Below are 15,349 nucleotides of genomic sequence, written 5' to 3' on the forward strand. Positions count from 1 at the left end.
GGTGCATGTTTGCAGGTACAGGTGCTGAGAAAAGGCGATTCAAGTGAACTAAGATCGAGAGGAACGAAGGACTCGATAGTTGTTGATAGCAGTCAACAAGTCAAAGAAGAACAAGAATTTTGGCGCTACGACTACCGTAGCTTATGATAGCCACCGTAAGCTACGGTAGATGTCCAGCGTAACAAGATGTCGTAAACAGAGAGATGCTGGCGTAGAAGTTTTCAAAGCCACCGTAAGCTACGGTGGCCATCGTAGCTTACGATGGACCCTGACGCTGGTGGCGGTTACAACTCGAGTTTTATGTTATAATTGCCTTTTGAGATCCTTTTCATGGTATTCCGACTTAGACAATTGGTGTGGTGATGTTGGTGCCTTGGAACAATATTTTGGGCGTTTCTAATCGAGGATTAACATCATAATCTTGGATTGCATTGGATTAAACATTGGTATGATGAGTTTAATCATGTGTGGCTAAATCTTTTAGTATTTCTCTTGGTTGTAAGGTTATTGCAATACTCTTTTTGTTTATTATTCTTGCACTTGGATTAATTATCGAATCATTTAGATTAATATAATCACGTTGTTTGCTTGATTGTTTGTAATTTGTCCATATCGTTTAACCTAGTTTCGTTCTATACGTTCTTGGTGTTGTTGACAATCGAGATTTAGTAGAAGAAATTAGGGTTAAGATTATATTGATTGATTACCAAGTAACGACCTCACGTTCTAGGAATCCGAGTACTTAGTTCTTGATTAATCACAAACAATTACACTTACACGAAATCAAGATATTATGATTTATCCATTGAACTTAAACAAAAGAGTTGCGTAATAACCGAACTCCAAGAGGAATGCTCATTTAATTAATTGTTTACAACCTTCGTTTAGTTTATTTAGTTTATAAAATCAAATCCAAACAACTTGAGAATTACTTTTTCGTCATTTACATTTATATTAGTTTAATTGTTGAGTTACTTAGTAACACATATTCCACAAACTCCTCGTGTTCGACACCCACTTACCGTTATCTAGTTAGTTGTATTTGGTTTATTTTTGCGCGAGTCTTCGACCTTGTGTCAAATTTTGGCGCCGTTTCCGGGGAGTAGTGCGCAACGTGTGTTATTTTTGTAGTTTTTGTTTAAATTTTTATTGTCAGTTTTACGCGGGTTTTGCTAGTGTGTAGGTACTTACAGGTATATGCATACACGACGCTCTCGGTCTTCATCACCGTTAGCGTTTGATCCTGAAATCGAGAGAACTTTTCTTCAGAACCGGATTCTACAGAGGGAAAACAAGATTATTGGGTCACCAAGCACACAAAGTCGAACAACTGATGCAACAATCATGGCTTCGGAACAAACTGTACCGCCAATGCCACCACCTTTAAAATTATAAAACTCTATCATCCACTGAACCCATTACCACTACAATCTCTACAAGTGTACCTACTTCAGCTGTGTTTAGCTTTCAGCCACCAGTTAATCTTCCACCCTTGACAAATTTCATGCCTATTCAAGAAAAATCATCAAACTCACCACAACAATCATCCTTCCAATCTCAACAAAATCCACTTTATCAACAAACATACACATTTACCCAAGACCCACCCATAACTCATATTCCATCGGGTCCGAGATCGAGCCCGCAATTGTTTGGTGGGCCATGGTATGGTGATGGTAATGAAGGGTATGAAGAGTTCAAAGAAGGATATTCAAGTGGGGTTGATGGGAGTCAATTGAGGATTCAAGGGCAATTCGGTTATGGACCCGAAATTCAACCGCAACAACAAATGCAACAATGGCGTGGACCTCAAATTATTCAAGGACAACCACAACCATTGCAACAAGTTCCACAACAACCGCAATATCAACAACCTCAATTTCAACAACCAAATCCCCAACCGCAATTTCAACAAAATGTGTAACAAAGGCCCGTTTATCGGTAAATGGGCCAACCGAGAGTACCATTGGGGGTACCAAGACGTCATGCAAGAGAAATGGTTAGGGGAATAGAAACTCATTTTCGACCGATCATCACCAATAACCCATCTCCAGGGTTTTTCCTCAAAACCACCAAGGAAGAACATTTGAGGTGAGAACCAATGCGCTCCAAAGTTTACCAAAGTATAAGGGTCTACCAACATAAGAACCCTATTTTCATTTGGAGGCATATGACTCTATTTGTAACACGATTGGGGGTCATGGGTTCTCACAGGATGAGGTTAAGTTGGTTTTATTTCAATTTTCGTTGGAGGATAAGGCGAAGAGATGGTTTTACACACTACCATCCACATCGATTTACACTTGGGCCGAGATGCAACAAAGGTTTTTGGAGGAGTTTTATACGGCCCAAAAGACTAATGATGCGAGATGAAGTTTGAGATCTTTCCAAACAAAATCGGGTGAAATGTTTCACGAAGCATTCGAGAGGTTTAATATGATGATCAAGAATTGTCCTCATCATGGTATAGCTCTTTGGGAATTGTTGAATGCTTTTCATGAGGGGTTGAATGCGGAAGATGAGAGGGATTTGATGTCAATCACAAATGGTACATTCGGTACCAATTATGAACAAGATGATTGGGCATTCTTGGAGCAAATGTCGGTCATATCAAAGAGAAAGGCTCAAACTGCAAGAAGAGCAAGACCAGCAATTGGAAGACCTCAAGTGCATGTCGTAGACTATGTGGGGGTACAAACTAGTAATCAAAGAATTGATATTTGTACAAATTGCAATGAATTAGGACATGGGGCTAATGTGTGTACGGTAGGGCAAGCCCAAGGTGAAGAGGTAAATGCAATTCAAGGTTAATGAGGTGGTAATCGGAATTTCAACATGAACTCAAACACTTACCATCCCGTGTTGAGAAATCTTCCAAATTTCCGTTATGGAAATCAAGCAACTCAACTCAATCCGAATTTCCAAGGGACTTCTCAAACCACCTTTATCCCTCATCAACAATACTTCAACCAAGGAAATCAAAGTCAATTTCAAGGAACGGGGTGGTAATCAAGGTGGGTCTTCGGGTCATAGTTCATCAAGTGGGAATGAAGTGATGGTCATGTTAAAGTCGATGCAGCAAGAGATGCAAAAGAGGAATCAGTTGGATGAAGCTCGTGTACAAAAGGATGAAATTCGTGACAAGGCCATTCAATCATTAACAACTCAAATGGGCCAACTTGCAACCGAGGTATCAAACTTGAAGAAGAACAAAGGTCAACTCCCGACTGACACCAAGGTGAACCCTACTCATACTACTTCCCGCAATGTGCCGATTAATCAGGTAAGTGTTTTAAGAAGTGGTAAGGAATTTAAAATCACTACCACACCGGAATTAATTGAAGGTGTGGTAGAGGATGTGACAGGGGTAGAAAGTGAAAATGAACAATCTTCACCCATTCAACCCCCTAAACCATCCACGTTTTCAAATAATGATTCGGGTCAAAATGAACTTTTAAATGATAAAAGCAAGGAAGTGGGAGAGGTTTCAATTCCATTTCCTTTGGCTTTAATCGATCCGGGTAAGAAAAATGTGATTTTTAAACAGGGTCCTTAAAAGGAGGAGATGTGGGAGGTATTCAAACAGGTTAAAGTTAATCTTCCTTTACTTGAGGCAATAAAACAAGTACCCGCATACGCAAAGTTTTTAAAAGAATTGTATACTCAGAAAAAACAACAAAAAGTTCCTAAACGAGTTGATTTAACTGAACGAGTGAGTGCAATTCTAAAAGGTGACCTTCCACCTAAGCTTCAAGACCCAGGAGCACCCTTGATTAACATTCAAGTAGGTGACTTTCAAATGTCACGGGCGTTATTGGATTTTGGAGCGGGTGTTAGTATCCTACCGAGTGGTTTGTATGACCAATATGATTTTGGTCCACTTAAATGAGTTGATACCACAGTTGTATTGGCGGATTTGTCTCATAAACTTTCTCGGGGGATCGTGAGTGACATTATTGTTAAAGTAATGGAATTTATTATGCTGTTGACTTTTTTGTTTTGGATTACTCATCGGTTGACCCAACACAACAACAAAACATTATATTGGGTCAGCCATTTTTAAATACTGCTCATGCTATTATTGATTGCCGGTTTGGTACAGTTGACATGGCTTTTGGAAATAGAAAAATGCGTTTAAATGTATTTACTAATGTTTCTAATTCATTGGTTACTGAATAATGTTTTATGGCAGATATCATAGATGGGTGTGTACCACACGAGTATGAGGAAGGTATGTTTGATGTTTGTGTTTGTGTTTGTGTTTGTGATGATTCTGAACAGGTTCATATTTGTGCATTGGAGTTGGAGGAAAGGAAGCAAGACGCGTTGGCATTGCAAGAAGGAAGACCACAGTGGACTCATCAGGTTGAGAGTCTACCAACAGAAATCAATTTGGATACTAAACCTTCATTGATTTGTCCTCCCAAGGTAGAATTGAAAGAATTGCCAAGTTATCTCAAGTATGCATTTTTGGGAGAAGGTGAGACATTGCCGGTTATCATTGCCTCTAATTTGAATGAGGCTCAAGAAAAGGGTTGTTGGAGGTGTTAAAGGCTCACAAGGCGGCAATTGGGTGGACTATAGCCGATTTGAAGGGTACTAGTCCATCTATAGTCATGCACAAAATCGTCACCATGGATGAGGCAAAGCCTACTCGGGAAACTCAAAGAAGGTTGAATCCTAATTTGCGAGAGGTGGTGAAAAAGGAAGTCATCAAATGGTTGGATGTGGGAATTGTCTATCCTATTTCAGACAGTGCATGGGTAAGTCCAACACAGGTAGTTCCAAAGAAAGCCGGCATCCAGGCAATTAAAGATGAAAGTGGTGAACAAATCGCCACCCGACCGGTCACCGAGCGGCGAGTGTGCATTGATTATAGAAAGTTAAATGCGGCTACTTCAAAAGACTATTTTCCATTACCTTTTATTGACTAAATTATTGAAAAATTGTTGGGTCAAAAATTTTATTGTTTTTTGGAAGGGTACTCGGGATATAATCAAATTGCAATCCATCCTGATGACCAACACAAAACCACCTTCACATGTCCATATGGCACTTTTGCCTTTAGGCGAATGCCATTTGGATTGTGTAATGCCCCCGCCATGTTTCAACGATGTATGATGAGTATTTTCTCGGACATGGTTGGGAATTCACTTGAGGTATTTATGGATGACTTTTCTATTTTTGGATCAACGTTTGAAAGATATCTTGATGAATTGGAAAATGTTCTAAAACGTTGTTTCGAAACTAATTTGGTTTTAAGTTGGGAGAAAAGTCATTTCATGGTACAAGAGGGTATAGTGTTGGGTCATTGTAAGGCCCCCCAAACCCCGGGAACCCCACAATTGGTAATCATACAAAACACTTAAGAAAATAATTAAACTTGAAAACGGTTTCTTCCATTAAAACAAACATCTCAGAGTATAATTCAGCGGAAAACATAAATAATAAAATAAGTTCCCAAAACCCGGGAATTTTGCCCAAAATCAACATAGTTATCTTTAAATAAAAACTATTAATAATAAATGTTTAATAGTAAAACATCAGTTCTCGTATACCCTTCACCGTCCAAGTAGCTTCGTGCACGTCCAAGCGATAAGGCATCCTCTTCCTAACCTGAAACTCACACTAACATGCACACAAAGTCAGCTTGAGTTGAGTGAGTTCAAGTTTTAAGTAAATAACATTAGTAGTAATAGTTAAGATAGTCAAACCAAAAGTTTTAAAAAGTAAAAGGGTACATCCATCAAATCCTCATTACCGAGAACTAAACATCCTCATACATACATATACAAAATCTATATGTAAACATCCTTTCAATTACATCTCTATATATATCACAGTATATATATATATAACATCCACGTATAACATCAGGGTCGAGCAAACGTACAACCCAAACACGTAACATCAGTGCATGCAAACACAAAGTAGGCATACACAACATCAGTAGTCGAAACGACTACAACATCGCCAGATATAGGCCAAGAAATAATGTATATACATATATATATATATATTTAACATCCCAAGGCCTACCATATGCTAGCAAACCTATATAAATTCGTTTAAAACATTTCATCATGTAAGAAAACACTTAGGTGTGCATGCTAGCCCAAAAGTAAAAGGAGTAAAGAGGGCATCATGGACTCACCTGAAATCAATCGAACACCTGCAATGAGCTAGGAAATTCCTAAGTGCACGATCACAAGCAAGGGTCTGTAAATTATACACAACACGTTACTAACCTAGACCGTAAGAACACTCTTGCCTAATGGGCCGTTAAAGCCCAACGCTTTGGCCCAAGGCCCAACACTTGGCCCAAGGCCTTGGCTCAAGGCCCAACAACTTGGCCCAAGGCCCAATACTTGGCCCAAGAATAGTCAAATCGGGTCGAATGCGCGTGTAATAAACCTTAAAACAATTTGTTAAACGAATCAGCCCCGAATGGACCAAATTCCATTTTAAATCTTTTCATTCATTAAGATTATGTCACCCGAGTTGATAGGGCTGACGGTTCCTTTTTACAACTCTTACTTTAACGTTTAAACGAAAATTCGCACACCGCCGACTCGATTGACGAAGCACTAACCACAACAGCCCCGAGCATCAAAAAAATAATTTTTCCATAGCCCTTAAACCTCCCTAGGGCTGTACAAACTGATTCGGTCGGTCACCCGATCAATTAACGCATCAAACTCAACAATTTGCAATTCTACACCCGATAAACCCTAGTTTTCGAACTAAAATCAATTGACCGACCTAAACATCTCCAATGACCACGAAATTTTAATATGATGTAAATGCCATACCTGGGGATCTTTCTACACCGAAGACTCTAATTTTTATCCACGGGAAGTGGGTCAATTACACCTTGGCCAAAAATCTGTCCAACGACAAGTTTCGGCAAAATTGAGCATCAAAACGATTAGGGGTGAACAAAAAGAGTGTTGGGGTTTGTAGTACATACCTTGAACTACTTCTAGGAGCTTGGAATCGATCAAAAAGTCGAAGCACGGAAGGGAGGGGGTGGCTGGAAGTGGCCGATCGGACAGGGCTGCACTAGGGTTTATTTATTTTATTTTTTTTTTGTTTAGTGTTATATCATAAAACTTTTTCATTCTAGCCCCCGTAAAATAATAATAATGCAACTTGAAAGAAATGTTAAGCGATTAGACGTACCGTGATGACGTAAAGGATTCCGAGAAACGTCGGATAAATCCCGAGAATTATACATACCCTACAATCTTTCATCCTTGAAATCGAAATTAATGGGCGTTACAGTCATGTAGTTTCGAGTCAGGGAATGGAGGTGGATAAAGCAAAAATTAAGGTTATTTCTTCATAACCACCACCGAAAAATGTAAAATGGGTAAGGTCGCTTTTGGGGCATGCCGGGTTTTACCAGCGGTTTATTACAGGTTTTAGTGTGATTACTAAACATTTATGCAATTTGTTGCTAAAAGATGTTGCATTTGATTTTACTAATGATTTTTTGCAAGCATTTGATGTTTTGAAGGAAAATCTAGTACATGCAATGATTTTGCAACCGCCGGATTGGACGAAGCCGTTTGAGATTATATGTGATGCAAGTGACACCACGATTGGAACAGTTTTGGGTCAAAGAATTGATAAGAAGCCGGTGGTGATTTACTATGCAAGCAAAACGTTATCCGACGCATAATTGAACTACACCACTACCGAAAAGAGTTACTTGCGGCGGTGTATGCCTTGGATAAGTTTCGGTCATACATATGGGGAAGTTTGGTGATGGTTTATTCGGATCATAATGCGGTTCGTTACCTCATGGAGAAGAAGATGCAAAACCCCGTTTGATTCGTTGGGTCTTATTGTTACAAGAGTTCAATTTGGAGATCCGAGATAAGAAGGGGTGTAAAAATGTGGTGGCGGACCACTTATCGAGGATTCCTTTGGAAGGTGTTGATGATTCACATGAGATAAATGAAAGATTTCCGGATGAACATTTGTTAGCCGTTTCCATTACACCGTGGTATGCTCATTTTGTCAATTATCGGGCCACAGGTGAGATGCCGAAACATTGGGCCAAGAAAAGAAGGCAACAATTTCTATCCCAAGTCAAGCAATATATTTGGGATGAGCCCGACTTTTTCAAAATTGGTGCCGATCAAATTATTAGGCGTTTCATTCCCGAATCGGAAGTTCAAGAGATTTTGGCACAAGCTCATTCATCGGCTTGTGGTGGTTATTTTAGTGGGCAAAAGACGGGTTACCGAGTTCTTACATGTGGGTTTTATTGGCCCACAATCTTTAAAGAAGCAAGCGAATATGCTCGCCATTGTTTGAATTGTCAAAAGATAGGTGGAATTTCAAAACTGGATGAGATGCCTTTGCAGCCCATTTTGGTGGTTGACATTTTTTACGTATGGGGAATTGATTTTATGGGCCCGTTTCCAAATTCTTGTGGGTACTTATACATATTGGTGGCGGTGGATTATGTTTCAAAATGGGTTGAAGCCATAGAAACAAGGACAAATGATCACACTGTGGTATGTAAGTTTATGCAATCCCATATCTTTGCAAGATTTGGAATCCCAAGAGTGATTATAAGCGATGGGGGAACGCACTTCAAGAACTTCAATTTCGGGAAATTGTTGAAGCGGTATAATGTGAATCATCTCCGTATCACCCGCAAACAAGTGGACAAGTTGAAGTGTCCAACCGACAAATTAAAGAAATATTGATGAAAACGGTGCGAGTTGATAGGAAGGATTGGTCGGTAAAGTTGGATGATGCACTATGAGCGTATCGAACCGCTTATAAAACGCTCATAGGAACGACTCCTTACCGTTTGGTTTATGGGAAAGGATGTCATTTGCCTATGGAGTTGGCTCACCGGGCATTGTGGGCTATTAAGAGTGTGAACATGGATTATAATGAAGCAAGTGGGTTGAGACTTATGAATGCGCATCGGCTTACAAAGACAAGTTGAAAAAAGTTCATGATGCTAAATTGAGAAAGCGGGATTTTGAAGAAGGGCAAAAGGTTTGGTTATATAATTCACGGCTAAAATTGTTTCCCGGAAAATTGAAAAACAAATGGATGGGCCCTTACGTGATAACAAGAGTGGGTAAGTTTGGTGATGTGGAAATTGAAGACTTGCACAATCAAGCAAGACAAACTGTGAAAGGACACCGACTTAAACCATATTTGGAGGGTAAAGATCTTAACATGTGTGAAGTGGACAAGGTGGGCTACCTGTTGCGGTCGCCTGAAGAAACAACCAATTAAACGGTCCAGGTTTGTTGTGTAGCGTAGCTTAGTTTTTGTTCAATTTGGTTTTAAAATTTACCGTGCTCTTGTAAGAGTGCCTCCAACTCAAGTGTGGGGAATTCTTAGGAATTTCTTTACCGTGTTGACGACAACTCGGGTTTTTCATGGGGGGTAGGGTAATTTTTTGTTTTCAAATTTTAGCTTTTGGTTTGTATTTATATATAAATAAAAAAAATAAAATAAAATTCCCATCAGGTGCCAAAATAGCCTACGGTGTCCACCGTAAGCTACGGTGGACCTGAAATCCTACGCTGGTTTCTTTATGTTTACGGTGGGATGTTTACGCTGAGGAGGCTACCGTAGCCTACGATAGCCACCGTAGGCTATGGTAGGGTCTGACAGTCCGGGTAGGGCATCACAGTATATATAAAAAAAATTATATTAATAAAATCCGAAAATTACAACCACATAACATTTATATCTTTCTTCTTATTCATTTTCACCATCATCTTCTTCTTACTTTTTTCTCTACCAAACCCTAATCCCCAAGCTCATAACTTCTTCAAATCTTAACCAAAATCAACGATTTTCGGGTCTAACTTGACTAGATTTTCGCAAGGAATCACATTCTTTGCTCGGTTTTCATCAATCTTAACATTTTGGGGTTCGATTTTGGACATTTTTGGTCCAAAAATTTAGAAAAGTGTGTTTTGCAAGTGACTAGTGATTAGTGTGTTTAGAGAGTTTAATTCGGCTTAAAAGTATATTTCTCTTCTCTCAATTACTACAAAATTCATTAGTTAAGACTACATTTTTGTACATTGCTTACACTTGCTTGTTGAATATGAGAAAGTTTGATGTTAGTTTGAAATTGTGTTATGGTGGTGAATATGGTATGGAAAAATATAGTTTGACAAAAGTTGAAAATGGGATATGTTCTATGTTTAAACGAAATGCTGTCAAAATTTTATGAAAATGAATTATGATTTTCATATATTCACAACCATAGAAACAAGCAAGTGTGGGAATGTATATGGGATGAATACTAATTTGGTTAATGTTTGTTATTGTCATTAGATGGGACGTTCTGTAAAGACAAAGGAAAGGGAATTGCATGTTCTTCTAGCAACACCGCCGTCGAACAAGCAAAAAGGCGGAGGTTAGAAGAACGGGAAGAGGAGGTGCATTATGTTAAACCGGATTGGACTCATGGGCCACTAACAGATCACGATTTGAGGTGGCAACCAGAGTTGTTTCATGAGAAAATGAATAAATTGACAAAGAAGTCCGATGCATTTATATGTGAGAAAGTGGTCCCGGAATGGGAGTTTAGGCCGTTTGATGTTTTTGATCGATTTAAGGCATTAGGTTGGGAAGCAGCTCTCAAGTGTTATGATTATAATGACAAGTATGTCTTCACTGATGAAATTGAAGAATGGATGGCAACTTTGAGATGTCCACAGTATAACAAACCTTCGGCGATGAAGCTTGTTGGGACTGTCAACAACATTGAGGTCACTATGTCGTTTGAAACATTGAGGCAAATTGCACGATTTGATAGTAAGCCTCAAAGTAATTCTGTATATCCAAATTTGAATGACTTGTATTATCAGCCAGACAAGCATCCAACTTGGGGAACTATGTTGGAAGCATTGTTTTTACCTTGTAAGTATGGTGGGAAGTTGTTGAGAAAGAATTTGAAGATTGAGCCAAAAGTGCTGCTCATCATTTGTTTGCACAATGTCATGCCAAGAAGAGGAGATATGACAGAGGTTAGATATCCCGAGGTCCCTATCCTATACTCTTTGATGCATGGAGGACCACTTGTGTCATTCCGATATTTGGTACTCAACAATATTTGGATATGTCGGAATAATGTAAGCAGAAAAATTATCCCAAATTGTCGGTTGATTATCGCGTTGTTGATAATGACGTTGGTTTGGGAAAGAGACAAACCGTTTGATGTGACAAAGCTAGGGGTTGGTTGGGAATACCAAGCAAGCGACATGTATCATATGTTGAAAAGTGAGGGACAGAGAGGGAGGGCGTTGCAAGTTGATGCTAGACCCTTGGAACCGGGAGAAGAGGATGAGGAAGAAAGTGATGATAAAGAGGGAGAAAGTGGAGAATATGATTATAATGATGAGCCAGGCGAGCGGGTTGTAATAGGAAGTGAAAGGGTAGGTGGTAGTTCGAGTGCGCAAGGACGGGGAAGTTCCTTAACATTTGACTATTCGAGGCAAACATTTGACCCGAATTGGGCGCACCATGGCAGCATGCGGGATGTAATAATCAACACCAGGCCAACACAATTCTATCATTGGCCCGAGACAGCCCAAGCGTCATTTGATCACCAAACATTCATGGGTGCAAGCATGGAACGCGCTCAAAAGCAAATGTATGATCGCCAAGAAGTGTGGAACCGGACCCACGCTTATGCTGAACAAAGAGAAATCAACCATCAGTATGAGGAAGACCGTCAAAGACGAATGCATGAAGCACGGCATTCGGGGCAACCTGTGGTGGCGGACCCACCGATTATTGACTACACTACATTGCCACCATACGACAGTACGGTGAATTATCCCATAATGCCATTGCATCATTCAGAATGGTTGGATTCGCCATCAAACTCAAGGTTCAGGACAAGCTCAAGGAGAAGGTCAAGCTGGTGGAAAGGATCACGGGGTCTTTGGTTTTGGCGAATTCATTGACGTGATGACGTCCATATTTGGACCCCCGCAACCACGTTACTATTGAGCTGCGTCAGCAGCGAATCAGGTGTTTCCTTGTACATTTTTGTATCTTATTTTTATGTTTATGTTTGGGTTTTGGGAGGTTGGGTGGAGTAATGACAACTTGGAATTTAAGGGTTGTGTTTGTCGGTGGTGTGTTAAATAAAAGATCCTACATTGAGGACAATGTACCTAAAGTGTGGGAATGATGAGGGATAAAAATTTTAAAAAATAATAATAAAATAATTAAAAATAAATAAAATAAAGAAATTTTAAAAGAAATGTGATAGGTTGAGATTGAGGTCCTTTATCATGGTCAGGTTCCTTTGTATGATTATGGCTTAGTTGTTGGGTACGAGTTCTATTAAATTTCTAGCTAAATGTGACATGTTTTGAGTTAGTTATCTCATGTAATTGGAGTAATTCGAGACTCGGGGTGCATATAGTAGTGAAATGGACGATGTGACCTTCCTTGTTAAAACTCGTGCAATGATTGCTTTCCAAGACCTTAGATTGGTATGCGTTCAAAAAGGATAGAGGCAATTAGGATAAGCCTCGTCTGGGATGAGTGAGAGTGTGGGTCTTGGGGGTTGGGCCTCATACATTACAAATATGAGCGTGGGCAATGAGAGGGGTGGGGGTTTGGTCTTTAGATACCCAATTTTGAATCTAGTGCTTATTGTTTATCGATTACCCTTGACATATTTATTTGTGAAAAGATCTGGCCTAGTTAATAGGTATGTTATGTAATTGTTGCATTAGTGAAGAAGTATGAAGAAATAGTATGTTGTTATTTTATTCAAGTAAAAAAAAATGAAGTCAGTTTATATTAAAAAAAAACATGAAGTCAGTTTATAGTATTATAGTTAGAAGTCATAGCATTTTGATTAGTTGTATGTAATAACTTGGTCGGATCTGATCGCATAGGCTATTTTCAAAATTCCCATTCCGCACCTAAACACTTGGCCTCATTACAACCCAAGATAAGACCTCTTGATTTGCACAATTCCTAAAGCAATTGTAGGTGGAGGTTTGACAGTTGCATGAGCTTATTATAGTAGGATTGTACATGTGTCCGAGTATTGATAATTGTGATTAAGGCACCGGATTGAGATGTAATTGTGTATGGGATGTTGCATGAGATAAATTAAAGAAACATGTTAGGTTTGGCTAGAGATTTACTTGTTTGATTGTTTTGAAACTGTGAAGTATGACTATAGTTTATATGAAATACAAGGAATATGGTATGATCTTGGACCTTGACCAAAACCTTGTGAAGGAAAGTGTTATTAAGCTTAAAAGATTATATATGAAAGAAATTGATTGAGTTGCTTGAGGGCAAGCAACGCGCAGGTTTGGGAATGTGACGGTGGATTGTAGAGCCACCCTTAAGTGTAGTAATTTTAAGTAAAACATGAGCGTTAACGTGTTATTTCAAGGATTTAGGTTACTACCATATATGGTGCGTGTTTGCAGGTACAGGTGCTGAGAAAAGGCGATTCAAGTGAACTTTGATTGTGTAACGCCCGTAAATTTTCGGTTTAAAGATTTAAATCATGTAAAGTATGTATACTTCTCGAGAGTTATCCAGCATATTTCGTTGACCTTATCATCATCCCGATACGTTAAGTCATCTAATCTTTCCTCTCAAGTTGCCATATCCCTTAAATTAGAAAGGCTTAAGTGTAACATGTTTATTTATATCATAAAAAAATAAAACCTAAACCCTAGCCTCCATTCTGCAGCCGATTGGACCAAAGAACCCCCCCCCCCCTTGCGAATATCTTCTGTGCAGCCAAGGTTAAGCCACAAAACTTCAACTCAAGGTTAGTCTAACGTCCATGAAAGTCTTTTTCACCATTAAACCCGTTATTTAACACGTTAGGGTTGAGTTTTGATGATAACAGTTTGCTGACATATTCGTATACGTTTATTGTAGGGTCTGTAACGCGATGATAATCCATTGTTTTTTATCGATTCTTGTTTCCATGATGTTCTACTTTGAGTCTAATTTCTAGAAAGGTATAATATGTAATTTTTGGACGAGATTTAAATGGTTTTTATGAATTTATAAGATCGAGTGTCAAAGCTGATGCGGGATGATGGATTCTGGTCTGTCTTCCCGACATCATAACTCTTTTTCAACAATCCAAATTGGTTGGTTCCACTTCTGGAACTTAATATTTTGAGTTAAGAATAAAACCCAATTGGAATCGTTTAATTTGGTTTTCTAATGAATTTTATAAATATAAAACCATTTTGTTGCGCACTGAAATAGCTGCACGTACCTTGTTGTGTTGGAGGAATTTTTATAATTTTTGTGTCCAATAGAAAAATATAATAAAAATATTTTTATAAACCTAAGACATTTATTAAGACATTTATTGAATAGTTAGTGCGTTGTACTTGCGAGTTACCGACCCATTTGACTCGTGTAGCATTGTGTGGACTTGTTGGCTGTGAAATTATCATATTGGGTCCACACGGGGCTGAGTTGGATGTTAATTGCCTAAACGAATGTTAAACGCGCGTATTAGTATCAACTAGTGCTTCCGGGGGTAATTTGGAAATTCTTTATTCCCGGGAGTATCTAAGGGTCGTTTTGGTGAATGTGAGGCCTCGAGGGCTGTTGTGGTTTAGTTTGATGAGGTCGAGGGTTTAGGTAACTCGAGCCATGTTAGAACGTCTCGTAGGATAAACGAGTCCTTTCGATATCGATTGTAACGATTGTATGTAAACCGACAGGTGTTTGAGTTTTGGGATCACTTAGGGATTTCCTAGCTCGGGGTGAATACGTGTCTTGTGTCAGGTGAGTTCATGATACCCTTTTTTTAACTCTTTTAGTTTTGGGCTGGCATGCACACCTAAGTGATTTTACTTGATGAAACGTTTAAACTATTTTATATAGGCTTGCTAGTATATGGTAGGCCTTGGGATGTTATAGTATGTATATATATATATATATTATTGTATGACCTATATTTGGCGATGTTGTAGTCGTATCGACTACGGATGTTACGTATGCCTACTTTGTGTATGCATACGTTGATGAGATGTTACGTGTTTGGGTTGTACGTTTGCTCGACCCTGATGTTATTACTTGGATGAGATGTTACGTGTTTGGGTTGTACGTGTACTCGACCCTGATGTTATTACTTGGATGATATATATGTAGGTATATAATTATAAGGATGTTTATATATAATTATAAGGACGATTATATATATAATTATAAGGATGATTACCTATTGTTGATGATGGCCTAACTGTTTTATCCCGTTTATTTGGCCTAACTGTTATATCCCTTTTATTTTAAAACTCATGGAATGACTATTATGATTATTATTATAGATGTTATTTAT

This window comes from Bidens hawaiensis, unplaced genomic scaffold, assembly GCF_021521415.1.
Source record: "Bidens hawaiensis isolate Kalapana, Puna unplaced genomic scaffold, B.hawaiensis_p1.1 tig00000657_1, whole genome shotgun sequence".
In the NCBI taxonomy this organism is placed as follows: domain Eukaryota; kingdom Viridiplantae; phylum Streptophyta; class Magnoliopsida; order Asterales; family Asteraceae; genus Bidens; species Bidens hawaiensis.